Below are 11,567 nucleotides of genomic sequence, written 5' to 3'. Positions count from 1 at the left end.
AGAAAATAAATGATAATGCACATAAACTTGAGGTGCCTGTAGATTTTGGGGCTAGTCCCACTTTTAACATTGTAGATTTGAAGCCTTATTTGGGTGAGGAAGATGAGCTTCCGTCGAGGACGACTTCATTTCAAGAAGGGGAGGATGATGAGGACATCAATACCATTGTTACACCCACAGCCCCTGCTGCTATACATATTGGACCAATTACTAGAGCTCACGCACGCCAATTGAATTATCAGGTACTTTCGTTTCTTGGTAATGATTATGATGTTCATGAGAATATGATGCTGCCTAAATTGGATAATTTGTTTTTCTTACAAATGAAGGGCCTAGCATGGATAAGAGGGATGAACACTGGAGCAAGACCAAGCATGGAGATGATGGCATGCGCAAGGGGATCAAGACCGGAGTTACAAGTGATGATTTCAGGAATTTGAAGCCACCATAAGGAGTGCATGAAGCCTTGGACGAAATATACAAGATGCCACTTCATAAATTTCGTCCAGAGGCTATTCTAGGTGCTGCATCACCTTCTTATTGGGCTAGGCCCATGTATTTTTGAAATACTTAAGTATAGGCTGTTTTTAGAGTCTGTATGTGTGGGGAAACAAGAGTTAGGGTTGGTTTCGGACCCCTCCTCCAAGGGTCACGAAATCGCCCCTCTTCCTCCATAAATACAGCCCTTAGGGCGTCATTTAGACTTTGGGTTTTTTTAGATTAAAAGTTCGCCATAGCTGCAACTTCGCATACTTCGTTTGTGTCCAACGACCAGACCAAGACGTCACAGAACCCCACCTTCATTAATAAAGCTTTCCTCTTTATTCGCTAATCCAGATTGCAATATCAGTTTCTTGCTTGTTCTTCGTTTGCTCGCAGGATATATATGGTAGAATTTAAAGCCCATTTGCATTTTTCTCGAAATCCGTGGACTTGCTGGGCTAGGTGAAAATATCATGTTGGGCTAGACGGAGAAATGTTATAAAAACATAAACACATGATTGCACATCTATTACTGCATTGGTCAGTAAAATCTTTGCAAGCTTATGTACGCAATCACTAGGAGTTAGCTTGCCAAGTTATATATAAACAGTTATTATTATTATTTTGTAAGAACTTTCAACTTACGAAATAAAATACCATTTAAATTTGACGAATTAATAGTACGTGGGTTATTATTAATTTTATGCTAGACGTGGGACAGTTGAGTTGGTTCTATGAAAAAGTACTGGGAGAAAACTCAGTTTCCATCGAAAAAGAAAGTGGGAGAAAATTGAGATATAGGATTAATGAAAACGAAAAATAAAGGAAGTGGGAAGGTCTATAAAATGGTTCGACGAACGACATGTTTAACAGAAACTTATGTTGTTTCTAATATATATATATATATATATGTATATATATGTAATAAATTAAGATATAAATATAGGTTTGGTTTTGCATTCTTATAGAAAATAGGTTCAGTTTTGCATTCTTATAGAAAAATAGAACTGAGCTGTGCGTCGTCTTGAAAAAACAAACATAACTTGGGCTGATGATATTATAGACAAGCTAGGTTGGGAGGCCCAGAGGCCGCTTGATACCTGCTGGATCCAAAAAATGTAGAAACATGTCATGGGCTGCCCATGTTAAACAACAAAACCTAGGCCATGGACCTGGTGGGCCCATGACTGTCATCCTCTTGACGAACAGTTGTCTCCGGATTCCTCTTGTTTTGCGGACCATGTTGGGAACGACAGACGGTGGCGCCGCGGCTAGAGCACTAAGGCGGAGGACGATGTCTAGAACTCGGACCGAACGAACCAAAGCGGGGGAAGACGCAGGCGGAGGGGACTACGAGGGTTGACTTGTTCGGGTGTAGGGTGGGCCGGTGGAGCTGCCGCCGCTGGACAATGTGTGGTAGTAGAGGGATGGCTTGGCCAACGCCATAGCTATGATGGCCAGCCGCTGTATAGGAAGAGGACGAAAGATTGTAACGCCCCATATGTAACTTGCCATATTTGTATTCCAACTCTTGCCATTTTCGGCACTAAGTTATGTTATTCCTCGTTGTTGGGTTTTGTCTTCGTGTTGCTTTTGTCCTTGTCATGCATCTCATATCATGTCATCATGTGAATCACATTTGCATACGTGTTCGTTTCATGCATCCAAGCATTTTCCCTGTTGTCCGTTTTCAATTCCGGCGATCCTATGTCCTCCGGTGTCTCCTTTTACCTCTTTTCGTGTGCGAGTGTCAAACATTCTCGGATTGGACCGAGACTGGCCAAGCGGCCTTGGTTCACCACCGGTAGACCTCCTGTCAAGTTTCGTGCCATTTGGACTTCGTTTGATACTCCAACGGTTAACCGAGGAACCGAAAAGGCCTCGTGGGTGTTGCAGCCCAACACCTCTCCAAAGTGGCCCAAAATCCACCTAAACCCCCTCCATCATCTCGGTCGTTCGATCACGAACGCGTGGCCGAAAACAGTCTCAATTTGGAGCCACCTAGCTTCCTCTACCTATAAATATATGCCCCCTCCAAAAATCTCGCAGTCCAAACCCTAAAAATCTTCCCCCGCCGCCACCGGACATGTCCGCCGCCCGCCGGACGTCCCGCGCCGCCGCCCCGCGCCTGTGAGACGCCACCACGTGTCCCTGTTCCACCCGCCGCCGTTGCGGCCCGCTCGGCCCACGGGGAGCCCGCCCCGGGCCGGATCGGGCCCTGAGATGCCTCGCGCCACTCCTCGCTGCCCTGCGCCGCGTCTCCCCGTCGCCGGCGCCGAACACCACCGCGGCCACCGCCGCCGACCGCCCCCGCGCCTGCGTGCGTCACCTCCCACCGGCGCCGACCTCGCCCCGCCTCCTCCCGTCCTCCGGCGAGGTCCTCCAAGTTCGGCTACCGCTCTCCGGCGAGCTCTCCTTCCGAACGCCGGCGAGAAGCCCTGGTGAACCTCGAGAAGCGCGCCCAGATCCAGATCCGAAATTAGGGTTGACCTCGTTTTGCCCTAAGTCCCCAATATTTTTTAGCATTCATCATCATGTCATAACTTTGCACCCGTAGCTCCGTTTTAGGCGTGTAGCATATCAAATTGTTCGTCTGGATGTCTCTTCATTTCATTCCATTGCACCATGTTCATTTGAGTTCATCTTGATGCCCTAAATGCTGTTGCAAGAGTGCTATGTGATGTTAGTTTCTGTTCCTTAGCAGAATATGGACATTTGTCATTTTTGCCATGTTTAATGTGTGCCTCCTATGAACTTGAGCCCTACATGTGTTTTGTTATATGCCATGCCATCTTTACAGGGTGTATGACATGTATTTTGTGATCATTGTGGTGATTAGCACAAGTATGCAAAGTAGCTCTCGTGATGTTGCTAATTTCAGGGACTTAGAATTCTTCCAAGTCATTTTCCTGATGATATTTTTATGCCATGTATTCTTGTTGCTACAGAGTGATCCATGCCTCTTTTGAGCATGTTTAGTAAGGATGATTTTGAGATATTGTTGTGCTCTATCCATCCATGTCTTTGTTTGCAATTATGGAGTCACCTAGCATGACTCAATCTTGCTCTACTTTTGCTATAAAATGTTCCTCGCAGATTGTTTACGTGTTAAGCAATTTTGCCGAGGTTGTTGTAGTTGATCAATGCATGCTATGAGAGTGTTCTTGCCATGGTTAGCTTATTTATCATGTCTTCTTGCCGGGTGTATGCTTAGTTTGTCATGCAATGCCTTGTGGTGAGTGCATCAAGCTCGTAAACATGCCTACGTAACTCTGTTTCTGCCATGTCCAGTTTTCTGCTAAGTCTGAATCTGTTAACGAAACTTCCTATGTTCATATGGTTGCCATTGTATCTTCTGATCCCTTTTGGCTTATGGTCAGTAAGGGACTTTGTTATATGCTTTGAGTAGCTTCATACCATGCCTTGCTTTGCCATGATATGTTCCTGTAGCATGTTGTTATCTTGATCTAAACATTGCTTCCTGATGTTAAATCCTGACATGTTATTTTCACCAAGTCTGTGAACCTAATATCTTTTGCACTTTTGCCCTGCTTGTTTGAACCTGCTATTGTGTGAATTAGTCGTAGCTCAGTGTTCATATTTTGTCAATCCTCTTGAGTATATCACTGCCATCTGCTTTGTTGCTATGTTAGAGTGCAGTAGCTTATTTTTCTTGATGCATTTAGATGGCATCGTGCTGTTAATCGCAGATTGGTGCCATTATTGTTTTGCTTGCCATTTGCAAACCGTGCATCCGATTCCGGTGATCTTTATGTTGATTTCGACCGAAATCAACTCATCTTTCCAGCGGCACTCTTGGTTTTCCAAGTTGAGGCCTGGTTCAATCTTTCCCTTCCGAAGCACGCATATGCATTACATATCACATCCCGCATATCATGCCATGTTTTGCATTATGTTGCTTGCGCATTGCACTGTGGTTGATCGTGGTTCCCTTTTCTTGTGTTCTTGCTTTGGGTAGAGCCAGGAGACGAGTACGTGATCGAGGAACCCGTTGAGTACGCTTACGAGGATCAAGCTTACGTCAACTCGGAGAACATTGCAGGCAAGATGACCATACCCTCGAAATCACTTCTATCTTTGCTTGCTAGTTGCTCGCTCTATTTCTATGCCTATGCTATGATACCTGCCACATGCTTTATCATGCCTCCCATATTGCCATGTCAAACCTCTAACCCACCTTGTCCTAGCGAACCGTTGTTTGGCTATGTTACCGCTTTGCTCAGCCCCTCTTATAGCATTGCTAGTTGCAGGTGAAGATTGGAGTTTGTTCCTTGTTGGAACCTGTTTATTGTTGGGATATCACTTTTATATCTTGTCTACTTTAATGCATCTATACACTTGGTAAAGGGTGGAAGGCTCGGCCTTATGCCTGGTGTTTTGTTCCACTCTTTCCGCCCTAGTTTCCGTCATACTGGTGTTATGTTCCTTGTTTTTGCGTTCCTTACACGGTTGGGTCATAATGGGAACCCCTTGATAGTTCGCCTTGAATAAAACTCCTCCAGCAAAGCCCAACCTTGGTTTTACCATTTGCCACCTAGTCTTTTTCCCTTGGGTTTCACGGACTCAAGGGTCACCTTTATTTAAAACCCCTAGGCCAGTGCTCCTCTGAGTGTTGGTCCAACTTGTCAGCCGCCGGTGGCCACTAGGGGCAACTTTGGGCTGGCCTACCGGAAGTTTGGACAATCCGGTGTGCCCTGAGAACGAGATATGTGCAGCTCCTATCGGGATTTGTCGGCACATTCGGGTAGCTTTGTTGGTCTTGTTTTACCATTGTCGAGATGTCTTGTAACTGGGATTCCGAGTCTGATCGGGTCGTCCTGGGAGAAGGAATATCCTTCGTTGACCGTGAGAGCTTGTGATGGGCTAAGTTGGGACACCCCTGCAGGGATTTGAACTTTCGAAAGCTGTGCCTGCGGTTATGGGCAGATGGGAATTTGTTAATGTCCGGTTGTAGAAAACTTGAAACTTAACTTAATAAAATGAATCAACAACGTGTGTAGCCACGATGGTCTCTTTTCGGCGGAGTCCAGGAAGAGAACACGGTCTCAGGTTATACTTGAACGTAAGTATTCCTAGGATCACTTCTTGATCATAGATTCTCGAACGTGCGTTGCTTTCTCTTCTCGCTCTCATTTGCGTAAGGTTAGCCACCATATATGCTAGTGCTTGCTGCAGCTCCACCTCCTACCTTTTACCTACCCATAAGCTTAAATAGTCTTGATCGCGAGGGTGTGAGATTGCTGAGTCCCCGTGACTCACAAATTACTTCCAAAACCAGATGCAGGGACCGATGATACCATTCCAGGAGATACGACTGAGCTCAAGTGAGAGTTCGATGAGGACTCAGGACGATACTACGTTTCTTTTCTAGACGATTAGACGTGGAGCCCAGTTGGGGAGATCGGGGACATTATGCATTTGGGGTTGTCTTTATTTTGGTTCCGTAGTCGGACCTTGATTGTATCTGGATGATTGTAATGCTATATTTATGCTACTGATTGTAGTGGCGATTGTAAGCCAACTATGTACCTCTTTTCTTATTCAGTACATGGGATGTGTAAAGATTACCCCTCTTGCGACATTGCCTACAATGCGGTTATGCCTCTAAGTCGTGCTCCGACACATGGGAGATATAGCCGCATCGTGGGTGTTACAATTGAAAATAAATAAGGAAATACAAATGGATAGGTGGTTGGTCCCATATGTTTGTGTATGAGACCTGCTGGGTCCACCTGAGGACAGGAATATGTTGGGAGGAAGGAGATTCAGAGCACGACAGCCGAGTGAACTAGTTTTTTGTAACGGACAAGTGAACTAGTTACATACATAAGCAAATAGCCACTAAAAACCAAACAGGTTAATGGGTTCTTAAAAGAAATATTTTGGACAAAACAGATAATTACGACACATAGGCTAATGCATGAAACACTCAGATGATAAAGGTGCTTATAAACAGATAAAGTACAACATCTAGACCTTCCTGGCATGCTTGATCATGATGCTGCGGCTGTCCGTGTACTCGTCGGTTACGGGAAGCAGACACACCCTCATGGCCAAGATCTGCCTGTACATGTCGTAGCATGTGTATGCATCCTTGGCCGCGTAGGTTATGTAGGCTAGATTCAGAGGTACCTCCCACGTGTTCAGGTCCTTGGTATCATTGTCTTCTTTCATGTTGGCGTATCAGGGGTCGATGATGGTCTCGGCGAGGTCAACAGAGTCCTTCTCCTGCCTGTTGATGATGATCTTGTATTGCTTCTGGATGTCAACAAGCTTGTTGCACCAGATGGCCAAATCGTCGCGTTCTTCCTTCTCTCCATCGTAGCGAAGGTGCAGTCGGCCCTGCCGATGAAACGGGCGAATGCTCCAGAACCTCTGATGGCCCTATAGAAGTGGTAGATGAGAACCTCGTCCCGCACACATACCTGGGGGACGGCGATCCGCTGGTCCCTGTCAGGAGATGAATGGATGGGCACAAGGTCTAGTCCTGCAACCTTGTGCTTTCTCGTCCTGTAGGTACTGCTTGAACTTGGTGAGGCAGAGCTTCACCGAGTCTGGATCATTGGTGTACATCACATTCAACTTGGTGCAGCCATAGGACTAAATGGTGAACTCAAAGGGGAACTCCTTGCTGAAGTCCATATCCAGCAGGCTCACCCCTCGGATCGCCATTCGAGTCTCTTCAAGTGAACGAGTGTGTAGGCGGCGGCAGCAGTTCGTTTTTCAGCTCTTGGGGAACTGGATTCAACAGTAAACTGAGTGTGTAGAGGAGACAACAATTACTACCCCTCCCTCGTCCACTGCAGGCCCGGCAAAAGATGCACCCTCGTCGCATTCAAACGCCTCCATTAAGAAACCTACTCCGGCCACACGTCGGTTCACGAGCGGGTCTGTATTGGTACTGTAATAACAGGAGTTAGTGGTCACTTTACTTAAATTTAATTAGCTTTAATATAAATTTACACTTAAAACAAGCAATGCATTGGCTCATTCTATCGGTGCCACAGGATCAACATGCACAACAATTAGAATTATTATTCTCAGGACGCACACGATCAACACATTTGTCGCACTTTCACAAAGATAATACTACCAAGTTTGAACTGTTTGTTATGGTTGTTGTCCTCTGCATCATCATGCCGTGTGTCCCAGCTTGCAAGATTCAGAACCAACAAATAAGATCCAAATAATAAGTACAACAAAGATGCCTACACATCTCATTGATTCCCAGCTTGCAATATTCAGAACCAACAAATAAGATCCAAATAATAAGTACAACAAAGATGCCTACACATGTCATTGATTTCCAGCTTGCAAGATTCAGAACCAACAAATAAGATTCAAAAAATAAGTACAACAAAGATACCTACACATCTCATTGATTCCCAGCTTGCAAGATTCAGAACCAACCCATTAGAGCCTTTTGATAAAGTGAATATCGGGACTAAATCCATCTTGGCTAGCCATGTCATACAATCAAAGAACTTGGCGAATGCTCTTGACCATCACAACATTTGTGGTTGAGTATTCCTGTTTGCACAACACAAATAATTAAGAAGAGCATGATTTCACTTTAATAGTGGCCTCTTTGAACTCAACCTACAGCGCCACTCGGATGAGACCTGCCTGGAGTTCCATGATTCAATTCATGCGCCTTTTTCTGCAGTTCACCTGAAATGAAGCAAAGATTGCATCATTTAGCTAGCAAGAAGGACTTGCTCTCGTGAGCTGGCAGGTTCTTCTTTAGTAGTTGCACTAAAATTGAGGAACATTAAGGTTGGTTGTCCGACTCATGTAAGGTGCAACTATAATTTTCTTATCCTTTTATGCAGTTCCACTAAAATAAAGTGCCATTGTGGTGATAGTGACGGCTCATCTTGCAAAGGCTAATAAAATGTTGCACGAGATTACCAGCAGAACATGACGGAGATTTTGGAAACTCCAATCACCATTTTGTGCAGTTCCACCAAAATTGAGAGATGTTGCCCATGTGACATTTTAGTTGAACTGCGCAAGACACTCATTCTAATAAAAAAGTGTTTTGTGCAGTTCACCAAAAGGTCACAATAGCAACAAGGTGAAATGGATATCCCAACCTGTACAAAAAGATAGAAAGTAAATAGTTGCTGGTCAATAAGAATATACGAAACATATACGAAATGAAAAGAAGCATCTTAATTATGTTCATGGCAATCACGCAAGGACAGTAGAAATTTTAAAACGTCAGCAATGCTTCATGTTACCAGAAGCATTACGATCAACAATGAGCTTCCTTAAATATGGGATTACTTTAATGGTGGCATTGCTTGTTTACAAGATGCAGTAAAGCAACAGCAGCTAAAGAGTTGGTTTAAGGGCTTGGGACTGTGGGGACACCAGGACACTCAGCAGCGTAAAGGGGCAACTTACTTATCATACTGTGGAAAACAACAAGAGTGCCATTTGTAACACAGTTTGTTCATGCTATGTGAGGGCAGCAAATCTAATCCTGGAGACCTTTTACTATGTGAGGGCAGCAAACCTAATCCTAGAGACCTTGTACTATGTGAGGGCACCAAATCTAATCCCGGAGACCTTTTACTAAGTGAGGGCAACAAATCTAATCCTCGAGACCTTGTACTATGTGAGGGCAGCAAATCTAATCCTGAGACCTTTTACTATGTGAGGGCAGCAATTCTAATACTGGAGACCTTTTACTTTGTGAGGGCAACAAATCTAATCCTAGACATACTCTGTTGACTTGTCCACCAGCCACCACTTTCTACCTTTTTTTCAACCAATAATAGATCTGTTCCTTATCCAGTTTGTACCGCGTTTCCCATTATTTCCCTTTTCAACCAAGAGACCGGTTGGGTATCCGATCTCTACTACTTTCACCATATTATTTGCTCTTTGAATCAAGTCCTAGATTCATGCTACAACTTTCCCCCCTTTCTTTGTTGTTTGAACAAAGCCCTAGATTCGAATGCATGAAGTAGCTTTACCTCTAATAATACTAAAAATTTAGGTGGCTTTGGAAGAGCCGATGGGAGTAGAAAAAGATGCACATGCAGACACATGGGGAGCTGGGGCAGTAGAGCAAGGCCACTTTCGAAGAACTTATACCTGAGGGTCGTCGGGATGTCGGCGGCGGCAGGTCGGATCTGCGGACAATACGACAGGGAGGAAGAAGGGTCGGAGGACCTCCCGAGCCAGCACTGTGTCGGAGAGAATGGCACGGGCAGAGGATCGGGCCCTACCAGCAGCTGTGGGTTTCCTCCCTCGTCGGCGATGATCGCGTGAACGATGCACCTAGTCCTCTACACACACCAGCCGAAGGGATCCGTCCAGATCGGTGACCAGCGGTGAGCAGAGAGAAAATGTCGCTACCGCTGTCTTGTTTATATCTGGAGAGGATGAGAGAATGAAGAGAGCAACCCTATTAAAGCAAGCGCTCAGGCCCCTGCGTACATATATAGTGGAGTGATTATCTTTTTCTCTCCACAACAAGCGTTTCAATTTGTGTACGTGGCATTAAAGAAAAGAAACTCTCTATTTAAGGTGACTACATGTACGACTCCTACTTACTACTACTAGTATTAGTATTGTTCACTTGTGCTCCCCGGCCCTCCATTCATTGAACAACCCCACCGGTGAATAAACATACAGTACTACTCCCTCCGTTCCTAAATATAAGTCTTTGTAGAGATTCTACTATGGACCATATACGGATGTATATAGATGCATTTTAGAGTCTAGATTCACTCATTTTGCTCCGTATGTAGTCCATAGTGAAATCTCTACAAAGACTTATATTTAGGAACAGAGGGAGTAGTATTTATATAGAACGAACAAACTCGAACTATTTTCGCGTAGTTAAAAGGTGAGGGCGGGGCTTTTCCTGGGCAGTACGTGCGGCAGTTTTCGCGTAGGCGGTTTGATAGAGAGGCGAGGAGGGTGAAGGAGTAGCGGATTCAACTTACTTACTGCTGGAAAGGTCGGGATGTGCGATTTGACGGTGCGTTATTGTTTGGATCCATGTGTTCGAGTTAGTTTGGGTTAGTTTGAACTCAACTAACCCAAAAATATCCAAACAGGAGGGTTAGTTTGGGTTACAGTTTGGATCCATGTGTTAGAGTTAGTTTGGGTTAGTTTGAACTCAATTAACCCAAAAAAAATCTAACCCACCCAGAGGTGCTTAGTTGGGTTAGTTCTTCTCGGGACACTAAAAACACAATTTTCTCTCGCTCTCCCCGCAGCAGATCCCTCCCCACTTCCTCGAAGCTTCTCGTCCTCTCCCTCCCTCCCTCCCTCTCGAACCGCCCATGAAGGCACCTCGCCGTATCCGCGCTCCATCTAACCCTGTCATCCTAACACCTCTTTCGCTAGAGTTACTTTAGGGTTAGTTTAGGATTAGAATCTAACTCTAACCTTCAACTGAGTTAGAGTATCCAAACAGGGCCAAGCGGTACGACCGGGGTGATGCCCCCTTCCGTTCCGCACTTTAATCTGGTGCATGACACGTATTACACTACTAGGAAAAGGGCTACTGATGGCGCACCAGTTTTGCCTACTAATGTCGCATCACTGGTGCGCCATTAGTATCACGCCACTAGTATTTTGCCATTAGTATAGGCCACGGTGCACCATTAGTATAGGCCACTGGTGCGCCATTAGTATAGGCCACGGTGCGCCATTAGTATTTTTGAATTTTGAAGGCGGGAAAATAGTAGTGGCGCACCATCTAACCCCCACCGTGCGCCATTGCTATTTTTGAATTTTGAATTTGGATCTGGATCGTGATTTTTTTGCTCATTTTTTTGCTCGTTTTTTGGCACGATATTATTTCAAATTTTGTCCCTGTTTTTGGATCTTGTACGTTCTTTTGCCATGTTCTTTTGCCGGAGAGGAGTTCGCCCGAGAGGAGGAGGAGGAGGTCACCGGAGAGGCGCTTGCCTACATCGCTGGAGAGGAGGAGGAGGTCGCCGAAGAGGAGTTCACCGAAGCATCGGAGAGGAGGAAGGAGAAACCATGAGGGAATGGGAGGAGAGGAGGGAGGAGGAGCTCACCGGAGAGGAGGGAGG

The sequence above is a fragment of the Triticum dicoccoides genome, chromosome 4A (assembly GCF_002162155.2).
Source record: "Triticum dicoccoides isolate Atlit2015 ecotype Zavitan chromosome 4A, WEW_v2.0, whole genome shotgun sequence".
NCBI classification, from domain to species: Eukaryota; Viridiplantae; Streptophyta; class Magnoliopsida; order Poales; family Poaceae; genus Triticum; species Triticum dicoccoides.
This window is presented reverse-complemented; position numbering follows the sequence as displayed.